The sequence below is a fragment of the Bidens hawaiensis genome, unplaced genomic scaffold (genome assembly GCF_021521415.1).
Source record: "Bidens hawaiensis isolate Kalapana, Puna unplaced genomic scaffold, B.hawaiensis_p1.1 tig00010601_1, whole genome shotgun sequence".
Taxonomy (NCBI): Eukaryota; Viridiplantae; Streptophyta; class Magnoliopsida; order Asterales; family Asteraceae; genus Bidens; species Bidens hawaiensis.
In genome coordinates, this window is record NW_027491814.1 from 454,920 (window position 1) to 479,732 (window position 24,813).

The 24,813-nt window shown below is 36.5% G+C and overlaps 2 pseudogenes across 1 annotated transcript in view; one reads left to right on the forward strand and one right to left on the reverse strand.

The window, feature by feature from the left end:
• The first annotated feature begins 13,702 nt into the window (after positions 1 to 13,702).
• LOC143535779 (pentatricopeptide repeat-containing protein At2g03880, mitochondrial pseudogene) lies at positions 13,703 to 14,215 on the forward strand (annotated as a pseudogene).
• A 2,324-nt stretch (positions 14,216 to 16,539) lies between these two features.
• LOC143535786 (putative late blight resistance protein homolog R1A-10) overlaps positions 16,540 to 24,813 on the reverse strand; it is a 141,979-nt pseudogene continuing 133,705 nt past the window's right edge. The window contains exon 2 of the transcript XR_013135770.1: positions 16,540 to 18,734. The product of XR_013135770.1 is annotated as a putative late blight resistance protein homolog R1A-10 (transcript). The remainder of the gene's footprint in view (positions 18,735 to 24,813) is intronic.

Below are 24,813 nucleotides of genomic sequence, written 5' to 3' on the forward strand. Positions count from 1 at the left end.
TTACTGGTTTAGCACTTACTGGTTCAGAGCCTCTTAATCATTCAGACCTCTTTAGCACTTAATGGTTCAGCACTTGCCAAATAGCCCCTTACTCATTGTTTATAAGATTCACATTGTAAGTTTGCTTCGAATAACTTTCGATGTAAGTTTGTCATGTCATCATAATGAGTGTTAATTCTAGTGGTAAATATTTTTTTAGCTTTCTTATATTTCTGATTTATATATCTAAGATTAATAAGTTCTTCAGCCATCTTAGCATTATGGGCTCTATAGTTTTCACTTTATCAATACACAATTTAGAGCATAAGTGTGGGTGTGTACCTCGTGAATGACTGGGTTTGCTTGGTTGCTTCCACTTGTGGCACTTGTTGAAGCTTCATTTCCATTTACAAACGCCATCCTGGAAAATTTGATTTGTAGCATTAGCACACTCAACTGAGCCATCCAGTCGGGTTCAACACATTCACCCAATTGAGTCGCCAATGCCCTTCAATCAGCTTTTGAGCACCCTTGATCAATCCTAGGAACCCCTTGACCTCTAGATGACATGTTCTTCACAAACCTTCGACCCCAACTCCATAAAATTTACCTCCCTTACCATCAGTCACATCCACAATCTTGGCATCGCCAGCAGGCTTTGTCAGGTTTGTGCACTCCCTTGCGAAATGCCCTATCTCATTACAGTTGTAACACCGGAGCTTGTCTTTGTGAACCCCAATATTGTTGTTCCTGTCGGTTGCACCAAAACTATTATTCCATATTTCTTGACGTAGTTTATGGCTCGGTGAACAGCCATAGCCATTTGGTACTTGATGTCCAACCTCTCAAGATCTTTTTCATTAATTTATGCTAGATCCCCTTAAGTGAAGGATGGTGGTAACAAGCACCCTATCAATAGTTCCATTCAATTGTTCATTCTTAGCTTTTCATCCATCTCAAATGATCTGAGGGTTGAGACTAGGTCTATTAAGGTTGTTGCGCTCATATCCTTGGTTATCTTTGATTGCAAGCATATGGAAAGAAGTTCAAAAACTTCTTGTTAACTTCATACACATCCCGAATAATACCAACACTTCTCATTCTTGCATTCAATGCTTCAAACATATCAATGAGTGTTGAAAATATCTCTCCCTGAATATGATTAAACATGTTGAATATATCTCTTTGGCATTCCCTCATATCCAAATTTTCCTCAACTTCTTAACCAATGCATCCCAAAGTTGCTTTGCATTTGTACAGTCTCTAATGCTTTGGGTGATCTTTGGGCCTAGACACATGTTGAGATAACTATAGTCCTTTTGGTCTTCAAGCATCATCTGGATATCACCTTTCTAAGAGATGTGGCAGGAGCATCAATAGTAACACCATCTGCCACACTAGTTGGTTTGTGAGGTACATTCTCAATTGATCTTATCATTCCAATCTCGTTTGTTCTAGCAAAGTTCTTGAATCTCCACTTCCATTTTTCAAAGTTGCATTCAAAGTTTATGAGTCGGGGTAGTTTGTTGGAGGTTCTGGATTCATGTTCAAGCATCAAGTAATTCTTCACCATTATCTCAAATTCATGAGTCATCTTTAAACAGTTCAGAAATTACCAAAGTAAACTGTCTATAAATCAGCCTTGAAAACACTGAAAATTTCTAAGTATGGTAAATCGCAATCACAATGAACAGTATTGCGATTGCGAAGCTGATGCGAATGCGACTTTGTAGTAAATGTGATTTGAAGAATGCGATTGCAAGGCTATGCGATTCTGGATGGACGGATGCGATTGTGATCAGGTTTGCGAATGCTATTGGTAGAGAATGCAATTGCGATATGGATGCGAGTGAGATTCCAGATGCAATTGCGATTGAGAATTAAATGGATTGTGATTGACACACAAATGATATTGCTATTTGTGCGTCAAATTCAATTGTGATTAAGTACCAATGCGATTGTGATTCAGTCCTTGACAATACTGACTCGCAAAACAAGTTGTTTAAACACGATTCTTCACAAAAACAACCTTTTAACAAGTAGTAAGCCCCGAAATACTTAAATAACCCGTGATACACTTGAACACACTCATAAAACACTTAAACAAGACCAAAATCCAAGTTCGTGACCCAAGAACCTCAATTAGTAGAGCCGAAAACTCTGATACCATTTGTAGGTCCTTATAATGGATCAATTCGGGTTGTAAGCTAGCGTAAATCACTTACAACTCACAAAGATATCGGATCTTGTGTGTTTTTGTTATTTACTATTTATGGTAAGTAAAAGTTGGTAGAAGGATAAGGTTGAGAGAGAGAGAGAGTTTGAATTCTTCAAAAGGTTATTTGTGCATGTCCACGCTTGTACTATTTATTGTACATGCATGGACCATATATTTTCTATTCACCATAGCCAAATGGGCTTTGTTTACAAATGGCCTTGGGCCAAACATACAAAAGACTAAACAAAAACATGAAAAATACAACGATGATAAAGTTATCAAATACAAAAGACTTAAACATATGAAATGGGCTCTACACTTCAAAACCCCAAAGAATCTGGTAGATGAGACGCTTCATCCAATGGATGGAATCCAGGAGCTTATGCTCAAGAAAAGGCTAATGGCCAAAACAATGCTCGCAAGCTTCGTCCAAATGCCATGATGAAAAGAGCAAACATCCAAGACCTAGCTAGTCGTAGTCGGGTCTGGAGGAAAGGAAACTAGATTCATTCACTAGTTGTTTAAGTTTTCTACTATGAAAAAACAAAGTACAAAAATCAGAATTGTAGAAGAGTGGAGAAAGAATTTAAATTCTTTATGCTATTAAGTTTTTTAAACCTTTTTTGTTTTTTCTGTTTATGTTTAGGTGTTTTATTAATCCTTATTATTATTATTAGCTTTATGGGATTGAATAAGGGTGACATTTTTTCCCACGATACAATAATAAGGTTTTTGGTCAGCGAACACTAGTAATTCATTAAGCATATAATGAGTGTCAAACTATCAATCATATTGGTTGACGAGCTTTAGACTTTCAGCTTGATGGATTGAAGATTAATAACACGACCCATATGTCTATTTGTGTCGTGCCGGTTCCGATCAACTTCTTAGTATTTGTCTTCAAATACAAGCTGTTGAAGTTCATTCCTTAATACCTTCCTAGTCAGTAGTTTTAAAATGACCCATTAAACCTTTGATGAGAATAATAAAGTAAACACTATCATATCTTGATTCAACTTTTATAATTCAAAACAATCATACTTTAGTTTTGCTTTACAGTTGTTATCCATAACCTTTTCAATCATGAACTCTGTATTACTCAGGTATACACTCATAAGTCATAAGTTATGTGGATGAAAGAGAAAAACAATATATCTATAGCTAGAGGATCTCTTTTTTGAATATAATAGTTAAAATATTAACCCTTTATATTTTTATATCCACACAAAAGTTGATATACTTATCTTTTTATTGATAACTAGTTTTTATCCTTCCGTATTAAAGAATTGTTTATATATTATTCGTTTTTAATATTTATATGTATCTTTTGGATTTTAATATTATTGTAAAAAAGTTAATAATATACTTAGAATTTGATGATGAACGGAAATTAATTCGTTTTTTACACTTTTGATAAATGTAACATCACAAATTTCGAATAATAATAATGAATATTGACTCGTTATGACGGAAAATTTTATTTGAGTTAATAAATAAATAAATAATAAGTGGAAAAGGGAAAGATAAGTAGGCTAAGTAAATGGAATTAATCATGGACTAAAAAGGAAATATGGGCTTTAGGTCTATGGGCTTAAGGGAGTATAAATACCCCTTAAACCCTAAATCTTTCCATTTTCATCCATCTTATCCATCTTATTCTCCCTACACCTCCATAACACACACAACCCTTTCTATTTTCGGCCGCAAGACTAGAACAAGAATCCAAGATCAAACCAAGCTAAATACGGATAGATCTTTAATATACAAGCAAGATACAAGACTAATATTACGTATCAAGCTAGTCGTAGCCTAGAAACATCTAAAGGTATGTTCTTTACGATTAAAATATTTCGTTTTTATGAACGGTTTGTTATGAAACTTAACCCTAGAGTAGATCGGGTCTAAATGCTTCATAAAAATGCAAACTTGATGATTAAAATGAGCTTAATAGACCTAAGGCAATGTGCGGCTTATAAATGAACCATAGATCTAGCCTATAACGTTTTAACCCTATAAAGGTTTAAGCTTTATGTCTAAAACGGGTTAGATCTTGAAGCCATAGTGATAATGATAGTGATAATGGGTGTATAACGGTTAAAATGGTGGAGAAAAGTGGTTAAGTTCATGGCATAAACCATAAAAATGGTTAACTGAGCTAAGGAAAGAAACGATAAGATAGAAAAATGAGCTGAAACATCTGACCTGAGAGTTTTCGGTCAAACCTGAGGGTTTTCGGTCAACCGGGGTTTTCAGTCAAACCTGAGGGTTTTCGGTCAACAAGGGTTTTTGGTCAACCAGGGTTTTCGGTCAACTTAAGTTCTCGGTCAGATGAGAGTTCTCGATCACGAGTTCTCGTTGGTTCTCGGTCAAACTTGGGTTCTCGGCCACACATCTGTTGGGCTTTGGGCCTGAGACCAGTTGGGCCCAGATAGTAGTCAGTTGCAGTAGGCCTGATCTGACTAATTGGCCCATATGTAAGAGTTAAGACAAATAAACCCAACTTAGAAAATAACTTAAAATGTTAAAGGAAAATGTGTTTAAGACTGTTAATGAAAATAAAAATTTTCCAAGCTGACCTGGCAGCTTAACCCCAACTAGGGGCTCTGCCCCTTGGACCCCGCTAGGGGCTGCCGCCCCTAGAACCCCGCTGCCAGGGGCGCTACCCCCGGACCTCGTTCGTTGTGGGTTATATAAAGATAGAAATACGATGCGAGTAGTAATAGTTAATTGATACTTGTAATTGTTATACAGTTAGTCGTGCACAGCTCAAGAAAGGGATTACCATAAACGGTGAACGTAACCGCATCCAGGTGAGTTTCTAGCCCCATTTCCTTGTTATGTTTTCGGGGCTCTGTGCATACTCGATGTGATAGTTAATACACTTATCTTAACTGGTAAGTGTATGCCTTATATGGTTTATATGTTATGTATGTATATATTAAATGTGAATGAAAGCTTGTCGGAATGTGAACGATCTTCGGATATTGCACGTGCTAACAAGGGAGGTATGTTTATGATCGATGAATGTGTATGATAGATATATGTACAATATATGAATATATATTAATGATTAAAGAAAGTATGTATGTTATGGGTATGTAAAGACAGTATGTACGAAGATGAAGAAAGAGGGACCAGACCCTAATAATATCTGAGATAGAGAAAAAAGGGACCAGACCCTAATAATATCTGAGATAGAGAAGTAAAAAGGGACCAGACCCTAATAATATCTGAGATAGACAAGAAAGGGATCAGGCCCTAAAATATCTGAGATAGACAAAGGAAAGAGGGACCCGACCCTAATAATATCTGAGATAGACAAGAAAGGGATCATACCCTAATAATATCTGAGATAGGCAAAGGAAAGAGGGACCAGACTCTAATAATATCTGAGATAGAATGGACAGTAATTATATAGTATGAAAGTAATAAAGTATGAATGTATGTATGAAATTATGTAATGAAAGTAAGTTAGTAAAGTAATTATTATGTATCTTCGGATGCATGATTGAAGGTAAGTGTATGTATTATATGATATGTGATTAACTAGAACTCACTCAGCGTAGCTGACTTTTAGTATGCACGCAGTTGAGTAGGATGAGACAGCTGGCTTGAACGGGGACACATGGCTGAAGAATAAGAGTCTGGCATCTGAAGACTTATGATGTTTTAATTTTAATGCCTTAATGTTGAAAGACAAAGGATGTTTTGAGACAAGTTATGAATTATGTAATGTTTTATAAAGTTTTATATTCCGCGTAAAGTTTTAATTAACTCTTATATTTAGAACTGTGTTTATGAGTAAATCCAACGTCCAAATATGAGACACCGGTAACGGGGCCTTACAACAAAAGTGTCCATATTTCTTTTTTTACTTGTCTCATTACAAATATCCACTTTCGAAATTTACTAGCCAAATTCAAAGTTTACCCTTAACGAACACAACTGACATTAATAAACAATATTGATGGACCCAATTTCTAAGGGCATTATAGTCATTGGGTAAGCAAAAAAGGTAATCATTCAATTTACCTTAAACTTTGTGTTTTTCAAATCATGACACTTTTAATGGGAAGAAGGGAATATGACCCGCTTATTTTTTACTATAAAATTGTTTCTTAATTATAAATAATATTTTTTTAAATCATATATTAATTTTTAATATATCCCTATTTTATAGGAGTTTTATATCAAATATTTTGTGAGATTAATTTTTAATTTAATGAGATTTTATAACCTACTTAAGGAGTATCTGGGTTTGGTAAGACTCGTATCTGTGAATTCGGGTCAAATCTGTGAAAAACCTTCATTTACAAATAATGCAATCTGGTGTCTTGAAAGAAAGTAGAAAGCAACCCGAGAGCTTTTAAAGGTTTCGTTTATATATATTATTTTAGATTGGACTATCTCTAACTCAAAATCTAAATACACTTATAAACGTGTTGTATTATATTTCTGTTAATCCGTTAAAAACATCTATTTTCTCTCCACCTTTGCAAACATTTTAAAAATCTTACATTTTCACTAGGGTTGTGCAACGGTTCAGAACCGTGAGAATCGAACCGGAACCGAAAATGACTAAAAATTAGAACCGGAACCTATTATAGTAAATCGGTTCGGTTCCAGAACTGGTAAGTCAGTTCTCGCTAATCGGTTGTGGCCAGAACATGTTCTGTTATTATTTATCAAATATGTTGTGCAAACTTTGCAAATTACAAAACAAGTTTATATAATTGTATGTCTTCTTTCAAGGTAAAATAAATTTAGAATACAGCATGAACATCCATTATATTTTTTTATCAGAACCTACTTGTTGAAGTTAAATTAATCATTAGCAACAATAGATTAAAGGAAGATCATATATCAATTTTATATTAAATTACGTTGATAGCTTAAATCAAAATTGATCATGGTTGCTAGGTCTTAAACGCAAAGAAAGAAGATTTGAATTAAATATTAATTGAATGGATGCGGGTTAATAAGTTACTCTATAAAAAATGGGTATTGGTAAATTCAGTTAAAACGTTTTTAATATTCCGATTCTTTGGTTCCACATCTAGAACAGCCGGTTTACCCGGAACCGAACCGCGAACCGTTTAATGCAAATTCTGAGAACTGAAAACCGTAATGTAACACATGTTAGCAGTTCTGAGGCACCGGCCGGTTTGATTCTGGTTCTGCGATTCTGACGGTTCCGAACCGTTTTTTCTCACCCCAAATTTTCACACAATCACTCCTTTTTATACTTTCAACTAAAAATAAATATCGTGTAGGAGTTTGTTTAAGTCGAGTTTTTTACCAAAATAGGGGAATGAGAAAAAATATTTATCAAAATGGGGAATTCTAAAACTATTTATCAAAATAAGTTTTTCTTTATTTTGAGTAATATCTTATAATTCATTTCTCTTTGTTTTTCATTCAACACCTATTATTTAAAGTGTACAATTGAACTAAAATCAATAAACTGTTATCGTTATTTTATATATATCAAAATAAATATTAAATTTACTAGTATAAATATGTTAATCATGTCCTAAAGGAAGGTTAAATTTCTTTCAGCTCAAAAATTTAAAAGTGGCGATTTCATTTATTTAAATTAACAAACAAATTACGTTTTATATTATTATGTAGCTTCGTAAAAAAACTTAGGTGCTGTTTGTTTTTCCTCAGAAGGACTTCTCCACCTCTTTTGTCTGCACTGAGAAGAGGGCGCGCAGACGTTGGGCTCTGCAGTGTGTTTGTTTTTTCGAAGACGTTTCATTAAAAAACGTCTGCGCGCCCTCTTCTCCCAGAAGTGTTGGTATTATCACTTCTTTAACCTCTTCTACACATTTTAGCTTATAACCGATCATCATCCTCCTCCTAACCCTATTCAACTCCTTCATCCTCACCAAGCCACCGGTCGCTCCACACCTCCTCCGCTCCAAGCCGGCTAACTCCACTCCTCCTCCTCTCCACTGCCGCCGCCGCTCCATTCACCACGCTGCCGCCGCTGCTCCGGCATCTTCTTGAAGGTATGCTTTCTTTCTATTCTTTTCATTTTAGGGTTTCTTTCTATTCTTTTCATTAGGTGAAACTGAAAATGATTTGTTAAGTGATTGTATCGTAGTTAGGTTCTAATTTGTGCTAAATCTTGTTAATCGCATGCTACAGTGTGTTTGTGTTTGTGTATGTATATGTATGTCTGCTTCCGTCGATAACTTGACCCGTCGTGTCGGTACACGGCCGCTGCTACTACTGCTGCTAAAGGTAGTCATTGAGGGATTATTTAGCCTAGTTCTAAACTCAATACCCAAATGCAGCATATTAGAATGAGCAGGGGAGCATAAAATCGGAATTTGTGAGCGTAAACTTGAGAACATAATACAACTTTATGTGTTATTTTTATTTTTTGACCCGTTATCAGTAAACGGGCCAAATCACCACCATTAATATTATAAGATAATTACCCGATATAGCAGGAGTGAAAACACTATCACCAATTGTCATGCAAGTTCCAAGAAGAACAAAAATCAACAATCCTTTTCTAAACTTGGTGTGTTTTTCAAAGAAAGATTTCAATGCAAAACTTTGCCATGTTTCTGCAGTCTTTTTGACACCTTATGCAGATAGTTTCTCATCAGTTTCTTGTTGATTTGGAAGCATGCTAAGTTTTGCGTGGCGGCATAATAAGGAGTACAATGCAAATGTGCCACCTTTAAAACACATTAAATGCCAAAGTTTATAAACGGTTTACCATATTTACAAAATCTGTTTTCACTCCTGCATGACAATTGGTGATGGTGTTGATTTTTGTTCTTCTTGGAACTTGCATGACAATTGGTGATGGTGTTTTCACTCCTGCTATATCGGGTAATTATCTTATAATATTAATGGTGGTGATTTGGCCCGTTTACTGATAACGGGTCAATTTGGGTGGGTTTTTGTTATAATTGGGTCAAAATGGTTATGATTTAATCAAAAAGTTAGATTATTTTTCGTAATCACAGTTAGTATATATTATACTTGCAAAAATTTTGACCCATTTATTGATAACCGGGTCAATTTGGGTTGTGTTTTATTGTAAACGGGTCAACGGGTTTTGTTTTATTTAAAAAAAACAGATTACTGTTAAGGCAATCCATATGTTGTAAATTTGTAATCATAAATAACACATTTATTACTTATAAAATTTTTTGACCAGTTTACAGATACCAGGTCAATTTGTGAGCGTAAACTTGAGAACATAATACAACTCTAGTTCTAAAAAATATTTTGACTCGCCCGACCCGTCTTAATAGGACAGTTGTCGGGAGACAATCCAATCAAAACCAACCAAACAAACCCTTTTTGGCTACTAGTATTTAAGCATCATCTATTTGGACCTAAACCCATTGCGACATGTTTCTAATCCACCTGACCTGCCTGCTTTGCTACCTCTCAAGTCATAAATATTTCTTCAAAATAGCCAAGGTTCGCTTCGTTTATATTGCTTTTCTTCTTTCTCCAAATACCAGGCCTTACCTTTAGTTATATATTCTGTAACAACAAACCAACATCACACCTTGGCTTCTTTTCATGCCCTACAAACATCCTTTACTACATGTTTACACACTGCATTATTCAAACAAAAAAGCTCACTGCATACTGCATGATATGCATATTTGTTCGTTTATTAAGGAAATGAACTTGTTCGTGAACGGTTCAATATCGACGGTTTGGTTTTGCTCAAACTAACCATTTTGATATATTTTAGTTGCATAATACTGATATATTTTTGTTTTATAGTTACTAGTTAGTGATTTTGCTCAAACTAACCATTTTGACCAAATAATTGTTGTTTCTTGTTAGTTGATCATAAAAATGGTAGAGAAACAACATTGGTCGAATGAGCAAATAAAATGTTTATTAGAAACATGCATTGAAGAGAAAAACGCTGTGGGTAAAAAAGGGTTGAGTTTGCACAAAGAATCGTGGGCTAAGGTAATACGGGTTCTTAAGGAAAAGTTTGGATTGGATTTGAGTCAAAAACAAGTCAAAAACGCCTATGATAATCTTAAAGCCAAATACATAGGATGGTTGTATTTGAAAAACAAAACCGGCAACATCTACAACCCTCAAACAAATACCTTTACCTTAACGAACGAGGAATGGGAAGACTTTAAGAAGGTATGTTCATATATTTTTATTTTTTAACATCTACCTCTACCTTAAAGTCCACCCCTAGTTTATTTTTTAACATCTACCATTATTTTTTTAGGGGCATTCGAAAGCGGCATCCTTAAAAACAACTCCATTAGCATTTCCTGAACTTCATGCACAACTGTTTGATGAGAACATTGCCACGGGGAATCGCAAGTGGACCTCAACCCAAACATCAGTGGTTGGATCATCCTCTTGTCAACAGCTCCAATCGGTCCAACAACTGATGATTATAGACAACACAGAAGATGATGCCTGCACTAGTCCTACTACCGGGCCTACTACCGAGCCTACTTTTGAGCCTACTCCTGAGCCTACTTCTGAGCCTACTCCCGAGCCTACCCCCAAAAGGGCTAAAACCTCAAAACCATCATCATCCGTCACTTTTGAGGATTTAGCACTTCACATGAAAAATGCTTTGTTACATTTGACTAGGGAAAAACCTGAAAAAAAACGCCCGGTAGTTACAACAGTTGTTGAGTGTTCTGAGAAGTTAAGTTTGGTTGGGTTAGAGCCGACGGACCCTCTATATTTGGTTGCTTTTTATATTTTTGGAATGTCCACGGACATGAGAGAGGCGTGGATGGCATTGCCAAATGTTCCCGTCGTGTTAAAAGGGTGGATCGAGATGACGGCTAAAAATTTAGGACTTTTGAAGTAGTTTTTGTTTTGTTGAAAACATTATTTGTTTTTGGTGTATGTTTTTTTAGTTATGTTGAATACATTCTATGCTTTTTGGTTAAGTTTAACACATTGTATGTTATTTTATGGCTATGTGACATGGTTGTTTATGCTTTATGATAATGGTTGTTTATGCTTTATGACATGGTTGTTTATGTTTTATTAACAGGTTCATAATGAATAATGATGAGAAAATACTTCTGGTAGTTGTTATGTACTTGTATATCCGCTTTTTTTGGAAGAGGGGTTTGAAACGAAAACGAGGCAATGATTCGTCAATGACGGGACATAAATACACGTTAGAGTTATTGCAAGGAAATCCCAAACAATGCATTGAATTGTTACGCATGTCCCGTGAATCATTTGTTCGACTATGTGCACATTTTAGAACAAATTATTCGTTAAAGGATAGTAAACATGTTTCGGTTGAGGAAAAAATGGCTATGTTTTTGATGATAATCGGCCATAACTAACGTTACGTGGTTATCAAGCGTAGATTTCAACACTCAAAGCAAACAATTCATAAATTCTTTCATGAAGTGTTGGATAAAATGATGCTTTTCGCCAAAGATATGATAGTACCAACTTCTTTCAATCCGAATCCAAACATTCCGGGACATAACAAGAGGCTACGAAAGATTTTTAAAGGAGCGGTTGGTGCACTTGATGGGACCTTGATACATGCTGTTGTTCCTACTAGGCAACAAGATTTATATAGAGGAAGAGGAAAGGGTGATTGTTATCAAAACGTATTAGCAATTTGTGATTTTAACATGATTTTTACTTTTCTTGTGGCCGGATGGGAAGGGGTAGCACATGATTCTAGAATATTATCAGAGGCATTATTAGATCCACACGCGCCATTCCCATTTCCACCATCAGGTATTTTTATTGTTTGTTAATTATTTCTATGTTAGTTTAATATTGTAATTAATTGAAAATATTTACAGAGAAATACTATCTTTGTGACGCCGCGTATGCACACATACGAGGATTTATGGCTCCATATCGTAATGTGAGGTATTGGCTTGGAGATTTTCGTCGGAGACGTGCGTTAACCAATAAAGAAAAATTTAATCATGCACATGCAAAACTTCGAAACGTCATTGAGCGTGCTTTTGGTGTCTTGAAAGCAAGATTCCCTATATTGAAGAGGATGGCACCATTTCCATTGGAAACACAAAGGAACGTTACCGTTGCATGTTTCGCACTACATAATTTTATTAGGAAACAAGGTTTGGACGATGAGTTGTTTACACAATACGATCAACCCAATGTGTCGATTGGAAATAGTCGTGGGCAAATTGATGCTGATGAAGACGAGGTTGAAGCACTTGGCACTGCATCAGATCGGGAATATATGACTCAGTTAAGAGATGAAATTGCTGAGCAGTTAATGCAAAATACGGAATAAATGATTTAAAAAATGTTTGTGGTATTATGAATATTATTTCAGTGTTGTTGACTATTATTTAAATTTTGATGTTGAAGACCTTTTTTATTTATATTTCAGTTTATTTAAATTTCAGCTTATTTTAGCAGTCTGCAGATGTTAAAAAACAAACAGTCTTCTTGTTGCAGACTGCAGAGTTTTGGTCCACCTCTTCTGCTACAGATGTTGGCAGATGTGGTTTCGCAGTCTTCTGACATTTTACCTCTGAAAAACAAACAGCACCTTATTCTCTCAACTCAACATAGTTTTTTTTTAACTTATTATACTTCTTTTTTTTTATCAGCCTATATTAAATATAGTAAAAACCATTTAAAAAAATTTTATTCTCTCAACTCTAACATAGTTTTTTTTATTTACTTATTATACTTTTTTTTTATCAGCCTATATTAAATATAGTAAAAAAAACATTTAAAGTAAACTGTAATATTGAGAAAAGAAGCATAGAACAAAGTCAAACAAAAATTAAAATTGACGGCCTCAATATCATGTACAAACAAAAATAAAAAAGTGTCGGTTCGCTATATCTCTCGATATGAAATACAACTCGCTTAACAACTTATTCTTCTACCATATCATCTATGTCATCTTCATCTTCAGCTACGTCTTGTTACGTTTTATTTCATAATTAAAGTTTATTTAGATGGTTTCTTTAGTTCTATTTAATATAGTTTTGGTAAAAAATTTAAAATAAAAAAATTATATTAAGTTAGTAAAATAAACTATGATGAGGCTGATTGAAAAAAATGAATACCAAGTGGGTTGAATGAAAAATAAAGAGAAACGGATTATAAATATTGTTCAAAGTAAAGATAATAAAGAAAACCCTATTTTGATAAATAGTTTTAGAATTCTCCATTTTAGTAAATAGTTTTTCCTTCATCCCCATTTTAGTAAAATTTCCTTTCCTTCGCTTTCTTATCATTTCCTCTCCTTTCCTTTTTTTTCCTTGATTAACAAAACTCAAGAACAAGGCGTAAGTCGAGTTTCTCACATCAAGGCAACTAATTCTTATCTAATACATCGCTAGATGCTAAAATTCGAGTTTGGAAGACATGTTTTTTATCCTCCCAAAGCATATGTTCATACCTGCATAGAGATTAAGTTGAAGTTTTGTAACTGATTAACGGTGAACAAAGACGTGATCTCGTATAGCACCATGATAATTGGTCTAGCCCAAAAAGGTTATACAGATGTCTGAGGTAATGAAAACCTCTGGGACCAAACCTAACTACATAACAATACTCGGGGTGCTGTTTGGTTGTAGTCACGCGGGATTTGTAGATAAAGGGAAATCATACTTTCAATCAATGGAAAAAGTTTATGGCATTAAACCGGGTAGAGAGCACTATGGTTGCATGGTTGACTTACTTGGACGAGCCGGGAAGCTTAACGAGGCAGTTGAGTTAATACACAACATGGAGCCTGAACCGGACGTGGTGACATGGAGGACTTTGCTTGGCGCGTGTACGATTCACCGCTATATGGATCTAGCTGCATATGCTGCTAAACAGGTGCTAGATCTTGACCTGGATGATGCAGGAACTTATATCCTGTTATCAATTATTTACGTGAATAGTAACAGGTGGGAAGATGCTGAACATGTGAGGAAGATGATGAAGGGTAACAATGTGAGGAAAGAACCGGGGTGTAGTTGGATTGAAGTTGATAAACAGATTCATGCATTAATTTGTGTTGAGGGGTGATTCGCATCCGAATATAGATGAGATCACACGAAAACTGGTCCAATATGCTCAGAGGTTAAGGGAAGTGGGTTATGTTCCAGATACGAGTTTCGTGCTGCATGATGTTGAAGGGGAGCAAATGGAAGATCCATTGCTGTATCATAGTGGCAATTGTGTATGGTTTAATGGCTTTAACAAAGGAGAGTCAGAATATTGTTATAAGAGATCCGATTCATTATCATCATTGTCAAGGAGGTGTTTGCTCATGTGGAGATTATTGGTAGCAGAAACTGAGACTTAATAGGTATTATGCAAACAGTTCTTTTTTACTCAATTCTTTGTTTTGCTGTTAAAAAGGTTATCATGGTCTCATCATCCTCTTTTTGACAATCATGTATATTATTGATTGTTTTACAACTTTGAAGCGGTCATCTATGTACCAAGAGCAAATAAAAAACGATGTGAATATAAAAACACACAAACAATGAAGATGTTCGGTTTATTTTATTTATATATAAGCACACAAACAATGATATGAATACAGGAATCTGGTTGTTCGGTCAACGAATGGCCTGATCTGCAAGCACTAGTAGGTCAGTAATATTCATTTAGCTTTTTGGCTACTTGGGGCTTACAAAACATTGCTGATGTATTTTAGGATAGAAAGTGTACATGTCTTCTTGAGGTTTACAGTTACCTTGCAGATATATTAATAGAAAGATGAAGTTGTTCTGGTTTTATTTATATTAATTTGGTTATTTGCTCTTCTTTTACACCATGTTTCACTTTGTTAAAAGCTTTAATCATGTTCTTCAAACTCCTTGGCAAGCCTGGATGATGGTCGTTACAAGTCTTTCGGTCTTCACTTATTTCTGTTGGATAATATCATCATATATTTTAGTATATTATGTAACTACCAATTGATATATTTTGTTTTGTTTCTCTTCTAATTATGCTTATACCATAACACAAGATGCATACTGGGTTTTCATTCTTTTATATGATATCATGTAATTTTCCAAATCATATTACATAGAAACAAGAAAGGCTCATCAGTCATTACTCTCACATGATTTAGCATCTGTGAAGGCCTGCTAAGATTAGGGTTAAAAGTACAAAATCCAGATTTTTTTTTTGTAGTTTTTCTTTTCAGTAGACTAAGATTTGGACCTAAATTTTTGAATGAATAGCATTCATTTCATAAAAGCATGATCTTATTACATATTCTGGGTAACATCCTCCAGAGTTTTACTGCAAAATTGCCAAAGGGAGGGGGGGGGGACATTCTTAAAGTTACAGTGAGCATTCAACCGAATGCTCTATTGTCTATATGCCTGAATTATGTGTTTCTAACAAACATGAATATCAGATACGCGCCATGATCATCTCTTCATAACTCATCTTTGATAGCTTCATCTTCCTTATTCTCAGCAGCAGCAAAAGATGCGAAATCTCCAAGTACTCCATTAACATGTATTTCTTAGTTTTTGCTTTCTTTAGCTTAGTGCTTTGTTTGACCATAGTAAAGTAAAAGAGGCTTACCTCATTATGATCATGCAGAGTATAGGAGTGTCCAACAACCTAAGATTAAATAATCCACCTGCATATCCAACAACTTAAGATTAACAGTGCTCCCATCTACCACCCCATTTGCACTGTTATCAAACATGCACAATCCATCGGTGACACCATCTATATATATTGATCCATCTTATGATGTTCCCTGTGGCATACTGCCATATAAGATATTCACATTATATACCAACTTTATCCCCTGTAGGGCGATAAAGTATATTACATCCTTGGGTGTTTGTTTGACACACAGTTGCATTGCAGTCTTGCCAAAACCCGATATTCCCTACCCAAAACCCGATTTACCCGAAACATAAACGAGCCACTTGGTTTAATCGGTTAACAGTTATTTTTGACAAGCTTACCTACTTACGAATGTATCAATTCTGTTTATGTTGTATCTCTGATAAGTAAACTACAACAAATAAAATAGCATAAAAGTATAAAGCAGCAAAAAAAGTGTATAGTACTTTTAATCTCTTATTGGTAATGGCTTAAGCACTTGTGTGCAATCATCATCAAGATTGAGAAAACTGATCATCTTTGTTTATTTTTTATTATTTTTATTATTGAAACATTATTAAATTCATTAAAATTACATGGATGTAACTCTAAGAACTACACGTATTCTGTAATAAACTTGACCAACTCATTGTTCACAAATATGACGTAAGGAACCAAACTATGAACTTATCATTTATTAAGACTATTATAGCAGTTAATTCACAGCTAAATTACATCAGAATATTATCAATTTAACATTTATCTCTATCAGTAACAGATTTTTTGAATAATTCACAATATAATGTGCGTTAATAATACAAGTTAAAAAACAGCATTAAATATTACCCCAAAATGTTTTCAGAAAGAAACAAGACCAAAATTAGCAGCTGCAGCCAAACTAAGTGCACAATCAACACCAATTGGATTGATTTTTTAATCTTTCAATAGAACAGATGGGATGATGTCAATATGCAGGTCGTAGTTTCCCATATCTTGTTGCTCTTGTTGAATTCTTCTAGTAGATTCATCAACAGAGCACCTACATTTCTTGATTTTAATAAGCTCAAGCGTTGGTATGTCCCCAATTTCAAGGGGGATCTCTTCAAGATCGCCGCAGTTCAAAATTTCTAATTGTTTTGAGACACGGAAAGCTTTGACTATAGACTTCCCACTGTTTGACAAATAACCACTCAAGTCTCAAGAATTTTAGCTGTGGAAACTCCGGGCCATCTGTGTTCCAGCAGCTTCCCCAAGGCATTGTTTTTGAGTTTTAGAACTTGGAGATTAGGTAACGAGTGAATGATTGGCATATCACTCCAAGGTAGACCACACCCTTTTAGTGTAAGTGATTTCAGTGTTGCCGGGAGTGTAATCCAATTCTTTCTGTGCAGAGGAAAACTCCACAAAGTGAGCCTTTCAAGGTAGGTCAAAGATTTGAAGTCATTTTGCTTATAGCTTTTAGTAATGCATGAAAGTTTCTTAAGGCATGGAAAATACTTTTGAATACTACACGCCTCATCTTCCAACCTCACACATGAAAGAGTTTGCAAATTCATTGGGTTTTTAATGGAACCAATATCAAAGTGCAATTCAAGCTATGGAAATGCCTCAAGTTTACCAGATCTGATATGTTACTCGGTAAAACACCGAGACCGACTGATTTATAGATGAGAGTTTGAAGGTTCCAGAATTTGCAGATTGCAGATGGAAAACCAACTGATCTTATCCAAGTTGCAAGATACCTCAAGTGAGCTAGCAAATCCAGGCTGTCGGGAAAATCACTCATATCACGATTTTGTATATCTAACACCCTAAGTAGCGCAAAGGAACCAACATACCTTGCAAAATTATAATTCACAAATTTTTCAGGCCCGAACCACAATATCGATCGAACGTTTTGGGTAGACAGATGACATAAGTATGGACGTTTGGAACTAAGGAACTCACGGACTGGCTTATAAGGTGGTGTGACAGCATTAGAGGACAATATTAGCCTATCTGTTTCAAGGATGAATTGTTCTTCCCTGGCTTTTTTCAGGCATAGCTCCCTAACAAGATCATGCACTTTACAAGCTTTGACACCTCCATTAGACCTGCTACTGCGTGCCACAATTACAATATTTCTGTCAATTAGATCCATCAGGTAACGATCAGCAATATCCTCCAAGCTTCTATTTCCATCTTCTTCAATAAACCCCTCAGCCACCCATAACCATATCAACCTTTCTACTTCAAACTCTTAGTCTTCAGGGAAGCTACCAAGATAAAGAAAACACTCTCGCAAGCGAAGAGGAAGATGATTGTAACTTAAACCTAACGTTTCAAGACAACCATTTCCCTCACCAACAATGTATGAACTTGTCGTGTAAGCAATTTCCGTCCAAAACTTTTCACTCCATGCTTCTTTTGCTAAAACTCCTGCAATGACAACCACGACAAGTGGTAGTCCTTTACAATTCTCTACTATTTGCATTCCGGGTTTAATTGACCATTCAGGGCACTCATTGCCATGGAACACCTTCTGGCACAACAGCTCCCAGCTTCTTTCTTGGTTTAAATATCCCACATGATGAATGAGTCCATCTGACTTTGCATGCTTAGCTACTTCAGTGAAACGACTAGTGATTAGAATTCGACTTCCCGTGTTGTCATGGGGGAAAACCAATTTGAGGTTATCCCATGACTCTATGTCCCAGATATCATCAATGACGATCAGATACCTCCTGCCCATTAGGCTTTTGTGCACCATTTCACGAAGTCGAGAGTCACCAGCCTTTTCAAGGCCTTCTTTAACAGCAACGGATGCCAGAATCTGAATTAACACAGATCGCTTATCATAAGTTTGAGACACGGTGACCCATACGCGGACATGGAAATGATGCTTAACATAAGCATCATTGAATACCTTGGTGGCGAGGGTGGTCTTGCCGATTCCGCCCATACCCACAATAGAGACAACATCTAGCTTCTTTGGATAATCAGCAACAAGTTTGTCTCTTATGAGTTGGATATCACGGTCAAGCCCCACCACAATATCATTTTGATAAGATGATAATTTGTTACGTGAATTTAGAGCAGCAGCAGGAGGAGGACTAGGAGGAGAGTGATTTAGTGTTGTTTCTTCGTCCGCCTTCATCATGCTATCAATTCTCATACTCGTGAGTTCCACCTGGACGGACTTGAAGGATCTCCTAACGTCTATTAAGGGATGGTTTAAAGTCCTCAGTGCGCTGTCTAATATTCCTGATGTGAGCACCGGACAGAAATACTCCGCCTCTTCAGCTGGCTTGAGTGATGGAGGCGAGGTCGTCATATAGAAGCTGGAATTGAGGCCTTTCAGCTATAATTATAATTTCTCCATCAAGGTTATTGTTATTGTTGTTGATGAATGGAATGTGGTTGTAGTTGATTAGCTGATTCAACTTCTCCATCAACATCTGAATACCAGACATCGGAAGGAAAAAAGCAAACAGCCAAGACCTAGCTAACTGCAGTACGTGATACTGACTGACGGTCACTGGTCAGATAGATGCCATTTAGGGTATGTTTAAGATTTGAAAAATGATTTTTTTGCTAAAAGAATTTATAGACTTATGAATTTTTTAAACGAAGTTTTTAAAAAAATGTTTAGATTAGTTTATGTGTTGGGGGAAACCAAATTGACTAAAAAGGACAATCTTTTTTAAAATGAGTGTAATTGGTTTTGAGGGTTAGAGGGGTGTAATAGATAATTCAAACCCATTAAGTTAATAAGTTACACATTCCTAACTTTTCAAAACCCCTTTATTTTGTCTTGTCCAAAAGTTAAAATCCATAAGGCCTTATGATTTGCCAAACACCTTATACCCCTTCTTAACTATTCAAAAAGTTTATAAGTTATAAGTTAATGAAAATAGTTAATAAATGGATAGGGCCCCATGGCTTCAATTAATTTCATTTTGATTATAGGGAAAGAAAAAGCAACGAGCTTCCGTTCTTAATTTGAATGATTACCCGATCTAATTAGACGTTAAAAAAATATTAGTGCCCAATACGGGAAGGCTTTCTCCTAGGAATGTATTCTTGATATTTTAATGAATTCTAAATATTACCATCCTCTATTCCATAATGGAGAAGTATGTGTATAAGAAACAGTATATTGATAAAAAAAATTCCAAAATCAAAAGAGCGATTGGATTGAAAAAAGTAAAGGATTTCTAATCATCTTGTTATCCTATAATGAAAACAAAGGAAAAAGATATTATAATCTATAACGGTATTGAAATTATAATTTACTTGAATATAATATTTACTTGAATATAATATTGAATACCAGAAAACTATATGAATGTTGTGTTTATTAACTTAACATGCGCGGAGATACCTAATCTATATTTCCGTCTTCTCTATTATTTCCTACTGCTTTTCTACTTATAATTTACGTAAAAACAGCCCGTCAAAATGATTAATTACTTTAAATAAAACTTGACTTCTGAATTCTTATCAATAGTTGAAGAAATCAAATGAAAAGTATTCTATTTTTGTTTTGCGCCTTAAATGAAATCAACGGGCTATAATCGGCGGTATTCTATGAGATCCGAGAGTATGATAAGTAAGAAATTGATTTCTTACTTATCATACTCTCTGTTAGTGTTATAGTAGTGTATAAAACTATTTCTAATAAAGTTGGTATACTATATTAGCTTCTATCTTCAATATATGTAGTTCTTAATCCATATATGGAATTTACGTAGGACCCAATTCTATTTCTTTGATACATCTATTTATTCATTTATTCCGATGAATCTGAAATAATTATTTTGTTTTACTGTTGTTGGGTGCGGATTTTTATCCTCGGAATTGAGCCTAACTTAAGGATATTGACTTAAGCTATTATTCTGAGGAAGGTACGTTGACTAATTCAATTGTCCTATATTATCTGATTGTTTTGCAGATAAGAGCACGTGGTAAATATATTTACAAGAACGTGGATTGCAACGGAATGATACTTGAACTTCGTCAACAAAGAACGTGGGCAGCAACGGTTTGTTGAAGAAATAGTCTAGGGTTTCCGGAATAATCGGGATATCAGTTGTAAATCTCTTATTATATATTGAGCTGATAATATCGATAGGTCACACACAACTCACTTGTTTAGCTGCTAGAACTCATTGTATCACTTAGCTCACGATTACTAATCAGCTCCGACCTTTGTACTCACCAATTTTGTTATTAATAATATTGACGGTGATAGTTTTCACCGTCCGGGGGGTTTTTGTGCCGGAGATCATAATAATCAAGTGTAATCCGACCAAAAGTTAAGTTCATAATCTTTAACCGAAGAGATTCGACTAAAGATTACGTTGTAAACTCTTGACCGAAACGAAGATTATCATAATCAAGGGTTTTTTCCCTCGTAATCATATCCTCGTGTTCAATCTTTTTACCATTAAGCACCCCGCCTCATGCACTAATTTGATCAAAAGTTAGTTTGCTAATTTTTGACCGAAACAATTTGGCGCCCACCGTGGGGCAAACGGTGCTTTGATCGTTATCTACTCTCAAACTAAACCCTACTCTCAATATCCACAAGATGTCTTCGCAACACAAGATTGTTTCATATTCTGCCGCAGCCTCAGAATCCACAGCGAGGCCACCTATGCCTCTCCCTCCTGCTGGTGGTATCCCGAAGAAGCCTGACAACGCTCGGAAGAAACCTGCTACTCCTGTGTTCTCAGGTTCGAGGCCATCTCCCCAGGATCCCGTCGTGGTGTCCAACAACGACCTTCTGTCTCTGTACAGGCGGCTACAAGAACAGATGGATCGCCAGAACAAGACCAACCAGATGCTCGTGAGGGAATTGGAAGATTTCAAGAAAGCCAAGAAGCCGGCGGAAGAGTTCACACCACTAATCCCGAGATCTCTGGATTTCACTCCTCCAGGATCCTCGGGATTGGTGAATCCAGAGCTGACCACGGCATACAACTCTGGACCCCCATCTTTCCAGCATTTAGGGTCTACGGGATTGCACTTATCCGGATCTCAAGGATACCCATATACGTCATCTGCTGGGCCTTTTCAACATGTAGGATCCTCAGGATTGTTCCAACAATCTGGATCCTCAGGATTGTTTCAACAGTCAAGATCCTCAGGATTGTTTCAGCAGTCCGGATCCTCAGGATTGCTCAATCAGGATGGTCCTTATCAGCAGGCGGTATCTTCAGGATTAGCCCAGCAGCCCTCAGGATCCTCTTATGTGCATCAGGGAGACTTTATCCCAATGCAGGCCAATGCTCCAACTGCTCCGCTTACCGACCCTGGAAATACTATGTTTGGGAATACGAGCTACAACGCCCAGACCGCTCCTCAGAATATCAATCAGGGTAACTCTTTCAATACAATTCCATTTAATGCTAATCAAGGATTTTTGTAGGAAGCAGGCATAAGTTCGAGTTTGGCCCGAGAATTACAAAAACTTAAGGACATGATATCAAATGTCCCAGGCGTAATCCGTCCCATAGCTGAAGTTCCCACCGATAGTCACAGGATATCCCGGTTTGTGCCATCAATTAGCAACTTACAGATCCCAAAACGGTTTCAAACCCCAAATATGAAACTGTATGATGGCTCAACGGATCCTGAGGAACACGTCGCACAATATAGAGAACGCATGGAGATCAATCCAATCCCTATGGAAATCAAAGAAGCATGTCTTTGCAAAGGGTTTGGGTCTACCTTAACCGGAGCAGCCATGAAATGGCTACTGAGTATTCCTTATAACACTGTCAATTCTTTTTCTCATTTAGTTAACATGTTTAATAACCAGTTTTCTTGCAGTAGAACCTTTGAGAAAATGACAGGTGATCTTTATAGGGTTACCCAGAATCCTGGGGAATCCTTGAGAGATTTTATTACCAGGTTTAGTAAGAAGTCGCTGAAATCCCGAATCTAAACCCAGCTTCAATAGTGGAAGCTCTCAAGTTGGGGTTAGAGAAGGGCTCCTCTTTCTATGATGATCTCGTTATGACTCCATGCAGGTCATTAGATGAAGCAAGAAGCAGAGCTCTGAGGTTTATCAGGCTAGAAGACGACAAGAAAAACTCTAAGGTCGATATCCCGAAGTATGATCAGACGAACAGGAAATTCAAATCCCCGGGAAAATCTTATAGAGAAAAGCCTTACCACAAGCCTGATAACCCCAAGATTAATGCAGTAGATGAGGAGAATGATGAAGAATATCCTAAGATCTCTGAATATTGTTTTTCTGTAGATATTGGTGGACTAATGTGTGCTATGCAGGATTTAGGTGAGAAAGCCAGGTGGCCAAGGAATACGGAGAGACCAGGAGCCTGGAAAGACAAATCAAAATGGTGTGCCTTCCACGAAGACTTTGGGCACTTGACTGATGATTGCATTGCACTCAGAAGGGAGATCAGCTATCTTCTCAGCAAGGGCCACCTGAAAGAGCTACTTGGCAAGAAGAAGGGAAGAGAGCAAGATCCCGAGAAAATTCCTGAAAAGCCAACTCCTCCACCAACGGATGCAAGGACAATCATGTTCATATCCGGAGGATCCGACATCTGTGGAACCTCTTATTCTGCTGCAAAGAGATATGTTGACCAAAGAAAGTTAGAAGTGGCTGACAGGCCAACAAAGACATCAATTCTCACTGAAGAGAGGATTGTATCCTTCGATGAAAGCGACAGAGTCGATGTTCAAGATCCTCATCATGATAGTTTGGTAATAACTTTATATGTGGCTAACCATTATGTTCGCAGGATCCTCATAGACGGCGGAAGCTCTGTCAACATTATTCAATTAGACTTGCTGAAAAAGATGAATAATCCTGAGGATGAGATCGTCCCCAGTTCCTTAGTATTGGTTGGATTCAGTGGAGAAACTAACAACACTATTGGAGAGATTAAGCTCCCAATATATGTCGAAGGGGTAAATAAAATGCAAATATTTTGTGTTATTGACTGTTTATCTTGTTGCAATATTATATTAGGCAGGCCCTGGATACACGACATGATGCGGTACCCTCTACTTATCACCAATGCGTGAAACTCCCAAGTCCGTGGGGAGTTATCAAAATCATCAGTGACCAACAAGACGCGAAGAATTGCTACACCTCTTCCATGAAGTGTACTGCCAAACCCCAGCAGGCGTAGCAATTACAGAAGCCAGCACGAGACGTAATGGAGGCCAGGGAAAAGGAAATTAAAGAAGTACCTCTTTATTCCGAGGATCCTGAAGTCAAAGTGTTGATATGAACGAGTATTCCTGAGGATATTGAGTCAAATCTACTCGAGTTCCTCAAGACAAGGCTGTCAACATTTGCATGGAAACATGAAGATATGACAGGTATTTCCAAAAATATTATAACACATAAACTTGGAATTGATAACTCTTTCAGGCCAATCCATCAAAAGAGAAGAAAGTTTGCACCTGAAAGAAACATAATCATTCAAGAAATAGAAAGACTCTTAAAGGAAAATATGATTAGGGAAGTTCAATATCCCCGATGGTTAGCAAATGTGGTGGTTGTACAGAAAAAGAATGGCAAATGGAGAGTTTGTGTAGATTTCACAGACTTGAATAAAGCTTGTCCTAAAGATCCATTCCCTCTACCACACATCGATTCAATGGTAGATGCTATAGCCGGCCACGAGATGCTGACATTTATGGACGCATCCTCAGGATTTCAGCAAATCCAGATGGAGCCCTCAGATCAAGAAGATACGGCCTTCATGACTCCACAGGTATTTATTGTTATATTGCTATGCCCTTTGGACTTAGAAATGCAGGTGCAACTTATCAGAGGTTAGTTAACATGATGTTCAAAGAGCAACTGGGGGACACGATGGAGGTCTATATTGATGATATGGTGGTAAAGTCCAAGAAGGCTGAAAATCACCTCCAAGATCTCAAGACCGCATTCGATATCCTCGAAAAATACAACATGAAGCTAAATCCTTCAAAATGCCATTTCGGAGTGAAGGCTGGCAAATTCTTGGGATACATGGTCACCAAGAGGGGCATAGAGGCAAGTCCGGAGCAGATAC